The sequence below is a fragment of the Mustela erminea genome, chromosome 14, assembly GCF_009829155.1.
Source record: "Mustela erminea isolate mMusErm1 chromosome 14, mMusErm1.Pri, whole genome shotgun sequence".
Lineage (NCBI taxonomy): Eukaryota > Metazoa > Chordata > Mammalia > Carnivora > Mustelidae > Mustela > Mustela erminea.
The window spans coordinates 55,531,654-55,544,243 of record NC_045627.1 but is presented as its reverse complement, the minus strand read 5'-3'; the positions used below and the strand labels follow the sequence as shown (position 1 = coordinate 55,544,243).

At 46.7% G+C, this 12,590-nt stretch overlaps 1 protein-coding gene across 3 annotated transcripts in view; it reads left to right on the top strand.

Annotated features, from left to right (window-relative positions):
• The first annotated feature begins 271 nt into the window (after window positions 1–271).
• SLC16A12 (solute carrier family 16 member 12) overlaps window positions 272–12,590 on the top strand; it is a 72,618-nt gene continuing 60,299 nt past the window's right edge. For 2 of the 3 annotated variants that reach the window (XM_032312752.1, XM_032312753.1), the window contains exon 1: window positions 272–798. The gene's annotated coding sequence lies outside the window, so the exon portion shown is untranslated. Of the gene's footprint in view, window positions 799–1,237; window positions 1,338–12,590 lie in introns of all 3 variants that reach the window. The other variant, XM_032312751.1, reaches the window with a different exon arrangement.

The following is a 12,590-nucleotide window of genomic DNA, read 5'->3' as shown; positions in this document are numbered from 1 at the left end:
TTCCCTTCATTGTGTCCTCTCGGCGAACACCTGAGCGGACTATTATTATTCTCATTTCACAGGTGAAGAAACTGAGGCCCAGGGACTTAACTTGCTCAAGGTCACAAGCTTTTCAGGAGCGTTGGATCCAGGTCCAGCTAACTCCCAGAGACAACGCTTTTAACTAACACTCCGGGGGCTCGGGGTCGTGCGCTGTGACCTGGGAAGCGCGGCCGGCGGCATCCCTGCCAGCTACGTCTAAGGGAGTCCTTGAATTCCTTCTCCAGACGTTGCTCGTCTACCCTGCAGGGGAAAGTTCTTTTGCGAACGCCCGGCCGCCTGTGCTCGCCTCGGTCAGGGGCGCGCGCGGCTGATAAGGGTCACGGCGGACCCCGCGGAGACGAGGGCGGTGCCGGGGCGAGCTGGCTGGGGACCCAGCGGGCTGACCCATTGCATAACCGCGAGGTGTCCCTCCGCCCCCGCGCCAAGCCTCAGCCCGGCGAGCGGATCCCGGGGATAAACCCCTTTCGCCCACCCCGCAGAGTCCACAGCGGCGCTGGCGGGGCGGGGGTGGACCCGCCGGCGCGTTTCGCAGGCCGCACTCTGGGCGCTTCCCCGCGACGCTCTCCTCCTCCCGCGCTGCCCGCGGGGCCCCCGGCCCCGCCGGCGCCTCCGCCCCGAGCGCTCCCCGCCCCTCGGAAGCGCGGACCGCGGCGGCTGGGGCCCGGGAAGGGGCCACGGCACGGGGAGTCGGCCCGGTGGGTGCGCCCGCGGGGCATGTACGCGCGCCGCCGCCCGGGGTACATCGGTCCACGCGAGGTGAGGACGCGGCGGGACGGGGCGGGGGCCGGGACAGGGGGTTACTGCGCGCCCGGAGCGGGCTGCGGGGCGCGGGCACCGGCCGGGCGGGGCTGCCCGGGGCGCAGCCTCCCGCGAGCGGCTGTCTCTCTCCCCGTTTCCCAGCGGCGTGGGGGCTCGGGGGGACCCGGGGCATGCAGCGTGGCGGGGCGGCCTCGGGCTGGGCGTGTTGGAGCTGGCGGAGGGCGCTCAGTGGCTCCCGCGGCCCCAGCGTCCCCAGCGTCCCTGGAGCCTGAACCCCTTCCCCAGCCCAGGTCATCGGGGCGCATGTTGGGATTGGGTTAGAGGGACAGACATGTGCTCCCTCGTCCTGTCGGCGTTGGGCCCGCGCTCCAGCTGTTTCTGGGCAGGTGGCTGGAAAGGAAGCGGCTTTGATCACCGTCTCCTGTGCTTTCCAAAGGTAGATTTCCCGGTGTTAGAGAGACTGCTTTTCTGCTGGATTGGGCTTCCAGTGACTGCCCCCCCCCCCCGCCCCTTTTTCTTAATCGTCTTCTGCTCAGGTAATAATATTTATTTCTCGTGTACGGTGTACTAACAACACACCGACTAGCCTTCAATACCCTCAACTGACCGAACTTAATTTCTCAGGTCTTTCTTGTCCTTAAGGAAGGCCGTGTGATCCCTGTAGTGCAAACTCAGGGACAAGTGTTGACAAGCAAAATTCTAAGCATGATTCCGTTAAGTACTGAGGCCATTTGGTTAGCCTTCCGTTTTCCCAGTTCAGCTTTCTGACCGTCTTACAACTTTTTTTTTTTTTTTTTAAATGTTGAGTCAGATGGGACCTACCAGAACACCGGTTAAACCATTCCATTCTGATGGGACTCTAATTCGTCCATCCTGTTTGCTTGCTTGCTGAGATCTCGGTACTCTGAAGTTGCAGCCGGCTTAGCCCAGGAAGAAAGACAAGGCCTGACAAATTTAGAAACACACTGTCTCCACGGATTTCTGAGATCACTAGCTTTTAAAATCATCAAGGGGGGGGGGTGGCCTGGGTGGTTCCGTACATTGGGCGTCTGATTTGAGTTCAGGTTGTGTTCACAGAGTCCTGGGATCGAGCCCAGCATCCGGCTCCTTGAGCAGCGGGGAGCCTGCTTCACCCTCTCCCACTCCCCTTCTGCTCTCTCTCTCATTCTGTCAAATAGATAAGTAAAATCTTAAAAAAAAAAAGAAAGAAAGAAAGAAAGAAAGAAAAAAGATAAAATCATCAATGGACCCTGCAGTTTGTCTCACCCTCCCTCCACCAATGTCCTGCTCAACGAAGCCAATGTCCTGCCGAAATTAAGCCGAGGGTGTCTGATCCTCCTGAGGTGCCCAACGTCTGTCTGTTAAAGAAATAAATGGTGAAAATAAGGAATAGTAACTGAGTGACTGGATTTGGTCATGTAATGGCAGGATCTTAAAAATTGAAAAGGGTTTTTAGAGATCATCTATTTAAACCCTTCACCTGGCAAGCCAGGAAGCCAGGATTCCCATTGGCAAAGATTGGCTAAACTCACATTGTTCATTGGTGATGGAGCCAACACCACAGTCCATGCCTTCTTCTTCCCACTTGGTGACACTGGCAAAGCATATTGTTGCTAGGCATTTTGAACAAAAATGATGAAACTAGAATCACCTATAATTATATTCCTATTCTTATTTTTTATTTATTTATTTTAACTGGTGGCATTTTGAAATAAATGAGAGGTTGATTTAGCCAAACCACTTCTGTAGTACAATTTAAAAAAATACAAACCTTTAAATTTAAATAATATTTACTTTCTTCTTGAACAGTGATGAATATTCAGATACATCATAGGTGAACATCCAGAAAAGAAAACTAATCAAAGCAGGTGGACTAAATTTACCTGCATCTCTCCCTGGAATCTCAGCTCCTTCTGGTGATGATTGGTTAGAGTAAAAGGTGTAACATATGACTTCGGAGCCAACTTGAGAAAAGGGGTTTATATGAGGATCGTTTGTGGGTTGTGATTAACACCATGACCTTATAACAGAGCTGAGAAAGGGACTTTAAGCAGACTTCTTTAGCACTTTAGGCATTGCATACTTTTTTACGTTTCTCAATTTTTAACAGAGCTTTTTATTGACCTGCCGTATTCTGCAGTGACTACTGTGTGCCCGGTACTGTTCTGGGCATTTGGGATCATCAGTGAATGCAGCAAAAAGATTTATTCCTGTGGAGCTCAAGTTATAATTCATTCATTAGAATGTTTCTGGATTTTGCTTGGCAGATAGAAAAGAATTTTGGTTTTGCCTAAAGTAGGGAAATGAACTTAAATGTTCCAGATTCTCTTCCTTCCAATCCCCTGATCGTGCTGATTTTATAATCACTGGAAACAAAGAAGGGAATTCAGATAAATTACTTTGACTTCTTTGAAAGGATATCCTCCCACGAAGAGCAAGTGCCACATTTGGTTATTTTATGTATGTTCATTCGGAGTCCCTTAAATTATATTTCCTTTAGTGCAGGGACATCATTGTGGTGACATTAAACTTAATGAAGCATGGGAGGGTTCGTTTTCTCACTAGCATTAGCGTGCCCGTGGTCGTGTTGCTATTGTAATGGTACCAGTGGGTAAGATGTAGCTGCTTACTTATTTATGCAGATGGTGTTCTGCTTTCATTTTTTCTCACTTTATATTTTGTCCCCCACTCCTCTCCATATTCCTAGGCTTCACAGTGTTGTGACTTCTTGGTAAATCCGTTACCACGGAAGGTTTTTTTTCAGACATTCCAGTTTTAAGCATTTTCTAATTCCCTCAACTGCTTTTTCTTCAAAACGGCATGGTTTGCAAGCTTAGGCATGTTTATTGTTTTTAACAAAGGCTTATCAAAATGAACTTGGCAGTTTTTCAGTCATATACAGCCAAAGAAAGTATTCAGTGCAGACTTTGGGGTTGTTTATGCATTCCTTACTACCCTATTGGTTTGCTTTTAAAAATCGCTAATTTGGAAGCTATTTGCTTATAAGGACCTTTGTAGGATATCTCAAAACTCACCCATTAAAGTGGTATGGTATAACAATTTAATTGGAGAAAAACCAAATCCACATTTGATGTTGGGAGATTTTGGGTACAAAGATTTTCCGTCTGTTTTTAATTTCTTCTCCATCAAAGGACATCAGGAAGTGTCATTATCTAACAATGTCCTATTTGAAAGTGGTCACTGTGAAGCCCTTGGAGGAGAGTCATGATTTCTGATGGCTGCTAGGCACCCGGACTCGTTGATTTTCTTCAGTTGCCCTCTGCTTCTCCCCATCAGTCGCTCATCCCTAAGCTCATCCCTCCTTTCCCTCTTCTTTGACGCCATGTTGATGAATGGGCTGAGTTGCTCTAGCCAGGTAGGAAATGTCTAAATAAATTAATTATTTAATGTGCTCCTTCTTTACTTAATAAATAAATAACAAATGCTTAGCGAATTTCTCCTTTTTTTTTTTTTTAAAGATTTTATTCATTTTATTTGATAGAGATCACAAGTAGGCAGAGAGGCAGGCAGAGAGAGAGGAGGAAGCAGGCTCCCCGCTGAGCAGAGAGCCCGATGCGGGGCTTGATCCCAGGACCTTGAGATCATGACTCGAGCCCAAGGCAGCGGCTTAACCCACTGAGCCACCCAGGTGCCCCTCTCCTTATAAATATTGGTATAAAGATTGTGTTTTGAGCACCTTTTTTTTTCCCCCTATGCTCCGGCAGCAGGCAAGGCAAAGACACAGACCTGCCTCCGAGGTAGCTTTCAGCCAGGTATGGAAAAAAAACAAAAAGATGTTATATGATTGGCTGTCATCCGGGTTATGAGCTTCATGAGGTAGATAAGTACTCTGGAAATTAGAAGGGAGGAGAGAAAGCATGCAGGCACTATAAGTAATCAGGGTTTAGGGAAGACTTAAAGAGAGGACACGTTTGAGCTTCTCCTTGACAGTTTGGTAAAGCTTTCTAGAAGTAGAAGGGTATATCTATCTTTTTGGGAATGTATCTCTGGTTTTTCTCTTTGTAGACCTATGGAGGACTTCCTTTTGAGGGGCCAGGTAAGGCTGTGTTGGGTTGTATAATGAACCCTGACCATTTCTACACCCTCTGTATGCTTCCCTCTCCATCTTGGATAATGGCATACTGACCGACACTACAGCAACTCAGGGCACCTGTGTGGCTCAGTTGGTTAAATGGCTGCCCCTTGGTTTAGGCTCGGGTCATGATCTTGGGGTGGTAGGGTGGAGCCCCACCTCGAGCCCAGTGTTGGGCTCCACGCTCAGTGGGGAGTCTGCTTCAGAATTCTCTCTCTCTTACCTCTCCAACCACTCTCTCTCTAACATAAATGAATAAATCTTTAAAAAAAAAACAAAAAACAACCCAACTCAGGGTTAGCCATTACTCTTCTTCCCTCCGGAACCCTTCCTGGTTGCTCCTCAGCACAGAGGCCGCTGTGGGAAGTAGCTGTCATCACGATGAATTGGTGTACTTTGCTTTTATCAGCTCAGGGCCATGCTCATAGTCGTGTTTGCTCATAGTTCTGTTTATCACTAGCCTACCACTAGTACTTGCTATTGTAATTTTGCAATTTAATGAAATATTACATAAAATGATGTAATGTAAATGCCAAAGAATGTTTTTTCTATAAAAACTGAATGGATCGCCCTATAGGCCCATAAAAGTGAGTCATTTCTAAAAAACGATGTCAACACATGCTACAGTGTGGATGAACCATGAAAACATTATGCTGAGTGAGAGAAGCCAGATACAAAAGACCACATATTGTGTGATACGTCCAACGTAGGCAAATCTACAGAGACAAAAAGTAGATTGGTGGCTGACATAGTAAGGGGGTGGGGAGAGTGGAGAGTGACTGACAATGGTACATGGTTTCTTTGGGGGATGATGGCTTTATTCTAGAATTAGATGGCAGTGATGGCTTTATAACATGGGAGTACACTAAAAAATCACCAAACTGTAGTCTTTAGGATGATTAAAAGGGTAGATTTTATCTCAAACCACAGCCTGCAAAAGACAGTGAAGCTAAAAAGAGAAAGAACAACATCAACAAGCAGGCTACTACTCCTTACATGTGGAATGGACAGCTGTAGAAGATGGTTGAACTCTAATAAAACGGATCTAGGAAGATTTGGCACTTGGGCTTTTCCACAAGTAACTTTAAGGTACAAATGCTTTTACTGTCTTCGAGAAAATGTGGCAAGATGATAGATAAGGTGAAAACACTGATCTAGTGGACTTCTTGATCTTAGTTTTTTTTTTTTTTTTTTAAAGATTTTATACATTTATTTGTCAGAGAGAGAAAGAGTACGCACAAGCAGGAGGATCGGCAGGCAGAGGAGGAAGCAGGCTCCCCACTGAGCAAGAACCCTGGGATCATGACATGAGCCCAAGGCAGATGCTTAACCAGTCGAACCACCCAGGCATCTCAGAACTGATCTTATTTTTAATGACATTTAGTCTTATTTTACTTTCAACAGTAGTGGGAATTCTCACCCTCTGTTACCAGTTAGCTGTCCCCAAATGTGTTTTCCCTGTTGATTTTTGTATTAAATGTAGTACTTCTGGGGCGCCTGGGTGGCTCAGTCACTTAAGCCGCTGCCTTGGGCTCAGGTCATGATCCCGGTGTCCTGGGATCGAGTTCCGCATGGGGTGCCTTGTTTGGCGGGGAGCCTGCCTCTCTCTCTGCCTCTGCCTGCCACTCTGCCTGCTGGTGCACTCGCTCTCGTTCTCTCTCTCTCTGACAAATAAATAAATACATAAAATCTATAAATAAATGTAGCACTTTCATGGATCTTGATCAGTCTGAACTGTGTTTTACGTATTTCTGTGGGTTTCAAGGAGTCTCGGGACATGAGGGGCATGGGGACGATGTGGGGAAAGATGTCCTACATCCAGCTTGGCGTTCCTTTTGGTGATCTCTTTGGCAACCTGAGTGCTGTGCTGGTCTTGATTTCACATTTTGGGTTTCCAAGTAAGATTTTCTCTGAACAAGGGATTTCTTGGTGAAAACAAGTTGGTAAATGATTAGGCCACATGTTTATAAGTTTCTGCTTCCCTTTCTCTGCCAAATTTGGTTTATGTCATTCTGGTAGCTCCTAATTGTTTCAAAATACTACCGTGCACCTGTGTTGAAAAAGCATGGGAAGACATTGGTCTGATTAACTTTATATCCTCTGTGCCTGTGCAGAGAGAGCATCAAATGAGTAATTAGATATTCTGAGCAAGAAGCATAAATTGGAAGTCATTAGCATAGAGACTCAGTTTAAGTCCTGTGTGTGTGGAAATAATCACGCCAGGAGGGTGTTGATGGAGAGATGTGAGGTGGGTCAAAGATGAAATCCTGAGGAATGGCGGTGCTAGGTCAGGTACTCTCTGTACTCACATTTTGGTCAGCGAAGTTCCTTCTTTAGTTTGCTGTTTCCCCACATATGCTCGGGCATAACTGTCGAAAGAATTGGAGCATGAGTGTATGTGTGTGTAGGTGGAGGTGTGGAATAGGGTCAGAGCATAGGCCGTGGAAGCCAGCCAAGGAAGTTTCTCTTCGAGGGCTCCTTCTATATGTGTACTGATGTCCAGAATGAGAAGATAAACTTGAGTGTTTGCCTCATGGGTTTGGTAGTGAGAGAGCCATTGCGGTATTTTTGTCTTGCAGTGATTTGTTAAGAAGCATTACAGTAAAATTCAGACATCCCCCCCGCCCTGCCCCCACCATGTCTTCATTTCCCTTGTGGGACTAGAGAGGTGACTACTAAGTTCTGGGTAGGGTCCCAGTGAGACCCCAGGTAAGTCCCCATGCCACAAAGGTCTGAAGTTTTATTTTGTGTCATTGACACAGACTTTGCCTTCAGTGTTGGCCAGCTGTTTAGCAAATGTGTTACAAGTCTCAACAGGCAACAGTGTATTAACATAATTTATAAACCCTCTTAGAAGAAGTCAAAGTACCCTGATAAAGAATAAATAAATGCTCATAAGTAAGACACTGGCAAATATATTTTACTTAATAGGGGGTTCTAATAATAAAGCAGGCATGATATGGGGGTGGGGAAAGTTGAGAGTGACTTGTATCAAAAAATTAAGCACCACACATTTTTTTCCCTCTTGTTTTTACTTCTTTCAGTTGACTTCTTCCACATTCAGAAAAGAAAAATTGTAGACAACCCTATGTTTTAATTTTATTAGAGATGAAGGTGTAATTAAAATTTCAAATGAAAGTGGGGGGGCATCTGGGTGGCTAAGTCAGTTAAGTGTTTGACTCTTGATCTCAGCTCAGGTCTTGATCTCAGAGTGCTGAGTTCAAGCCTTGTGTTGGGCTCCATGCCCTGTGTAGAGTGTACTGAATAAATAAATGAATAAATAAAACTTCAAAAACTAAAAGAAATTTCAAATGACATTGAATAGCTGATGCATCTGAACTGGTCTCTCGGAATCGTTCTGGCACATTCTGCTTTCTTTAGAAATTCTTGCATGATCATATACCTAATTGGCTGCAGATACAGGCTAGATTAAGGCAAAGTTTCAAGTTGTTGTTTTTTTTTAAGTTTTAATAGTTTTAAGGTGGGAAGAGCCTTTTGAATTAGATGGAATAGAATTAATTACTTTTAAAGGCCCTAATAAAAACATATTGTGCTTAAGCAATGTTAAAATAACTCAGTGAGTTTACCTCTTCATCAGGCAAATGTTTGCTGAGTCCCAAGCATGTCAGGTGCTGAAGGCCCACAGAGAATAGATGGGGTCTTACCCAAAGGCTTGCAATCTCCTAGGGGAGGCAGATTACTTGTCTCCTAGGCAGACAAGTTATCAGGGCATTGTGAGTCCCTGCTTTAGTTCAAAGCCAGAGGGTCTAAATGCTGCCTGGGTTGGTCAAGCCATTAAGGAAGTGTAGAAACTCATGTAGTGAACACCCTGAGGAAGGGTGGTCTAGGCACCAGGCACAGCATGTACAAAGGCACTGAGGTGGGAAAGTAACACTGTGGACTGAAAGACCTGCGTGGCTTCCCAGGGTGGTTAGGGATGGCTGACCTGCAGGGCATGTGCATGGCTCCATGCCAGATAAGACCAGAAGAACTGGCAGGAGCAAGATCATTTAGGGTCTTCGTGGACCGCACTAAGGAGTTTCAGTTTTGCTTTAGCTGCTAAGAGTACTCCTTGAAGGCTTTTAAACTGAGGAGTGGGGGTGGGAATGGGGTTTTGGTGATAAAATTAGCTTGTGCTTCAAACATTTCTGAATGAGGCTTGAAGAAAGGTCCAAGAGAGTGACAAATGAGCGGTCTGTTGAAATGGTGCCTGGGGAGTAAGGTTCATACCTCATGGTAAGACTTCCGCTTTATTCATATTTATAGTCTTTGTGCTTGGTGCCCTTACAGGGCATGTGGTGGAGAGGTCTGGTAGGCAATTTGATGTTCTAGGAGAGCAGTCCAAAATGTGGGCATTATCAGCTAATAGGCTCAGTTGAACATGACAGGATTGGATGAACAAGACATAATTGGATGTAATTACCAGGAGCATGTAAAGAATGAAGTGTGAAATGGGTCAAAAAATTGTGGAGAATAACTACGGTGTGTTCACATTATACCCCGGGCACATCTTGGTCACTATACCCTCCTTTTTCCATTCTAGTTACATGCCGATCTTTTTCTAGAGCAACTGTGAGGGCAGAGACTACGTCTTATTTACAGTGTCACTGCCATTGTTCACGGCTTAAGCCCTGTGTTTGGAAATGGTCACCCAAGAAGAGTGTTTATAAAGAGACGTGAGATGGGTCAGAGATAAAATCCTTGCACAGTTCCAGAAAGTGCTATTCATATGTCTGCGTAGTTGTGTCTCACTGTGAATAGTGCCTCTTGGGGTTGTGCTTCAGCTGTCCCTACTCAGCTGGTCACAGCAGCTGTCATGCTACCTCAGATATGGTAAGTGTCCAGTATGTTTGTTGAATGGATGAGTAAATGACATGACATCTAATGGGTGGCCAGAGAAAGAAGGCTCTAGCAAAGGAATGTAAGAAGCATAGGTCTTTGGGCCGGGGTGGGGGTGAGGGTGGTAAACAGGCGGGACTCTGGTTGAGGAAATTCAAGGAAGAAAGTTTCAATAATGAGAGAGCGTGCCAAGCGCTACAGAGAAGCCAGTTAATTAGGGATGGCAGAGTTACTATTGGCAATTAGGAGTCATTGGTGTCTACAACAGCTTGAGCGGTGTGTAGGGGAGGCAGGATGCAAATTCCATTCTGCTGAGGTGGGAGTGAGAAAAGGGATGAGGACACAGTCAGTGTGGACAGGTCCTTAGGAGGCCAGGTTTGGGAAGGGAAGAAAGTAGTTGGGGGCAGGTGAAAGGGCAGTAGGGGTGAAGGGGGCTTTTTTCCCAGGCAGTAGGGGTGAAGGGGGCTTTTTTCCCAGGCAGTAGGGGTGAAGGGGGCTTTCTCCCCTTGGCTCGAGTTCTCTTCCCTTCTTTCCTCTCTCACATTCCTCCTTCTCGCTTTCAAGATGACAGATACTTGAGGAAATTTGTAAGCTGAAGGTCTAGGTTCAAAATACAGAACGTAGAAGAGGGGACACTACCCTGAGAAATCAAATACGAAGGGAAGCCTCTTTCTTTGCCAAAGGAACAAAAGGGATGAAGTGTGCACATGGATAGGGAAGAAGTGGACGAATAAGCTGAAGGGGGAAAAAATGGAGTAAAAAGAGCCCACATTTTCTCTATAAAACAGTAACTGGTATTTTCGGGGGGCGCTTTATATGTTCTCAGCTTTGTTCAAACTACTGCCCTGGGTGAAGCCTCTGAGTTCTAGCAACAGTCATGTGAGGACGGAGTTATTTTCCTAATGTTGTAAGTGAGGCAACGGCAGCCCAGATGGGTGAAGCCTCTGGTCTGAGGTTGAACAGCCGCCCAGAGGCAGGACCAGGATGCCTTCAGCGCTGTCCACCATCCTGCTGTGGAGTACATAGAGTACTTATTTTGAATAAGCAATGTGCAAATGGAATAGGTAGAAATATTGTTGCTGAGTCATTCCAAGCACTTGGTTTGTGTTGGAAATCATAATTGTGCCATTGATTTGCAAGGTTGAGAGATCTGCTCTGGCAGAACTTGCCTTACCAGTTATAGGAATGGAAATGTTTGGATGGTCTGGGTTGATTCAGAATTGAGGACTGGTGGCTTGGTAGGAATAGGGGTGTCAGAAAGAGAGCAAGTGACATGGTGGAGAAGGAGCTCTAGCCTCTGAAGAGCAGGCAAGCTGAGGGGTTGGGAGGTGAGGGAGAGAGGCCAGGGGCCTGGGAGCTCAGGGAGGTTGGAAACCAGGTGCAGTAGGAGTTAGGGAATTGTGAAGGATAGAAGGTTGAGGTTTGGGACATCTCACATCAGCTCTAGTTTTCAGAAGTGAGGACTGGCATAGGTGATGATTGGTTGATGGCTTTGGGAGTACATGGCTGAATTGAATGGAGGTGAATGTTATGGGACGTGATGAGGTCAAGGTTGAGGCTGAGATCCGCAGAATGTTGGGCCCATGTTGACTAGACCCTCCCTCTTGTGGGAGGATGGTGCCCAGTAGCCCTAAGGACGGGTCTGGACTTTAGAAAGCTACAACCCAAATATGCTGTGGTTTTATCGAAGGATACAGAAGGCTGATCTCCGGCATGCAATAAGTACCACCACCTGCTCCAACAGGGCAAGTCACAGAATGGTTGGATCGCTCCCATCTTGCACTGTAGTTTTTGAAAAAAATAACTTGCAAGTATCGGTTGGCAAAACAACGCCTTTCAAAGCAACTTTGGATGCTTTAGCCAAATCATCTTTATCACACTGCAAAGAAAGGACTGTGTGCTCTGATGCAACCTCCTCCTCCTTCTCCCTCTTCATTCTCCTCTCTGGGAGTGAGCGGCACAGTGGGCGGGGAAGAAACTGAGGATCATCAGGCTTCCAGCTGTTGAGCTTTGTTGTGCTTTGTGGGGGTGGGGGTCATGGGAGAGGGGCCAGAACTTGAGTGGGGCTCAGTGGGGCTTCTATAGTTAGCCATGTGATGGGAACCAGCAACGCGTGCTCCCTTTGTACAGCTGTGCATACCACGGTCGGCTTTGCTCTTCTGCCCATTCAGGGTTGCAGGAAATCAAAATTAGATCCGAGGTAAGCTTAGATGCCCTACATGTGAAGATCCGGAGCTACTCCTGGGGGACAGAATATGTGTGCCAGGCCTAGGCGAGTGGCCGGCACAGTTAGTGAATCAGGCAGGCTGTTCTGGGGTATACGGAACAAAAACTCCAAGCTGGACTGACGGCACTGGTAAGGAAAAGGATTTCTTCAGTTAGCAGAATGTCCCGGGCTCTGGCTTAACTTCTCTGTGATTCTCTTGGCTCCATCCCTGCCATGTGTTCATTTCATTCTCAACCTGATTGCCCTCATGGTCTCCAGATGGCTTCAGTTGTTCGAAGGATCACATGGAGACAGGAACATCCGCTGGGGGATGGGGGGAGAAGCAGCGTCTTCGTGTCTTCTCAGTAGTGAGCGAATCTTTCCCAGAAGCTCCTGGAAGACTTCCTGTCCCTGGCAAAGAGGGGGGCCACAGCCCTTTCCTTAAATCAGCCCATGACTGACAGGCCCAACAGGGTTGCTGTGATTTTGATTAACCACTTGGGATGGACTGGATGTTGGGAATCATGTCTATGACAGAGAGAAGGCTCAGGGGCATTGTTATAAAATTCCAGCCTTTTCAAGGGGAAGGAGCCTCAGGATGGCGGCGGTCAAGTCCCACTCCAGCATTTGCTGGCACTATGAACTCCGGCA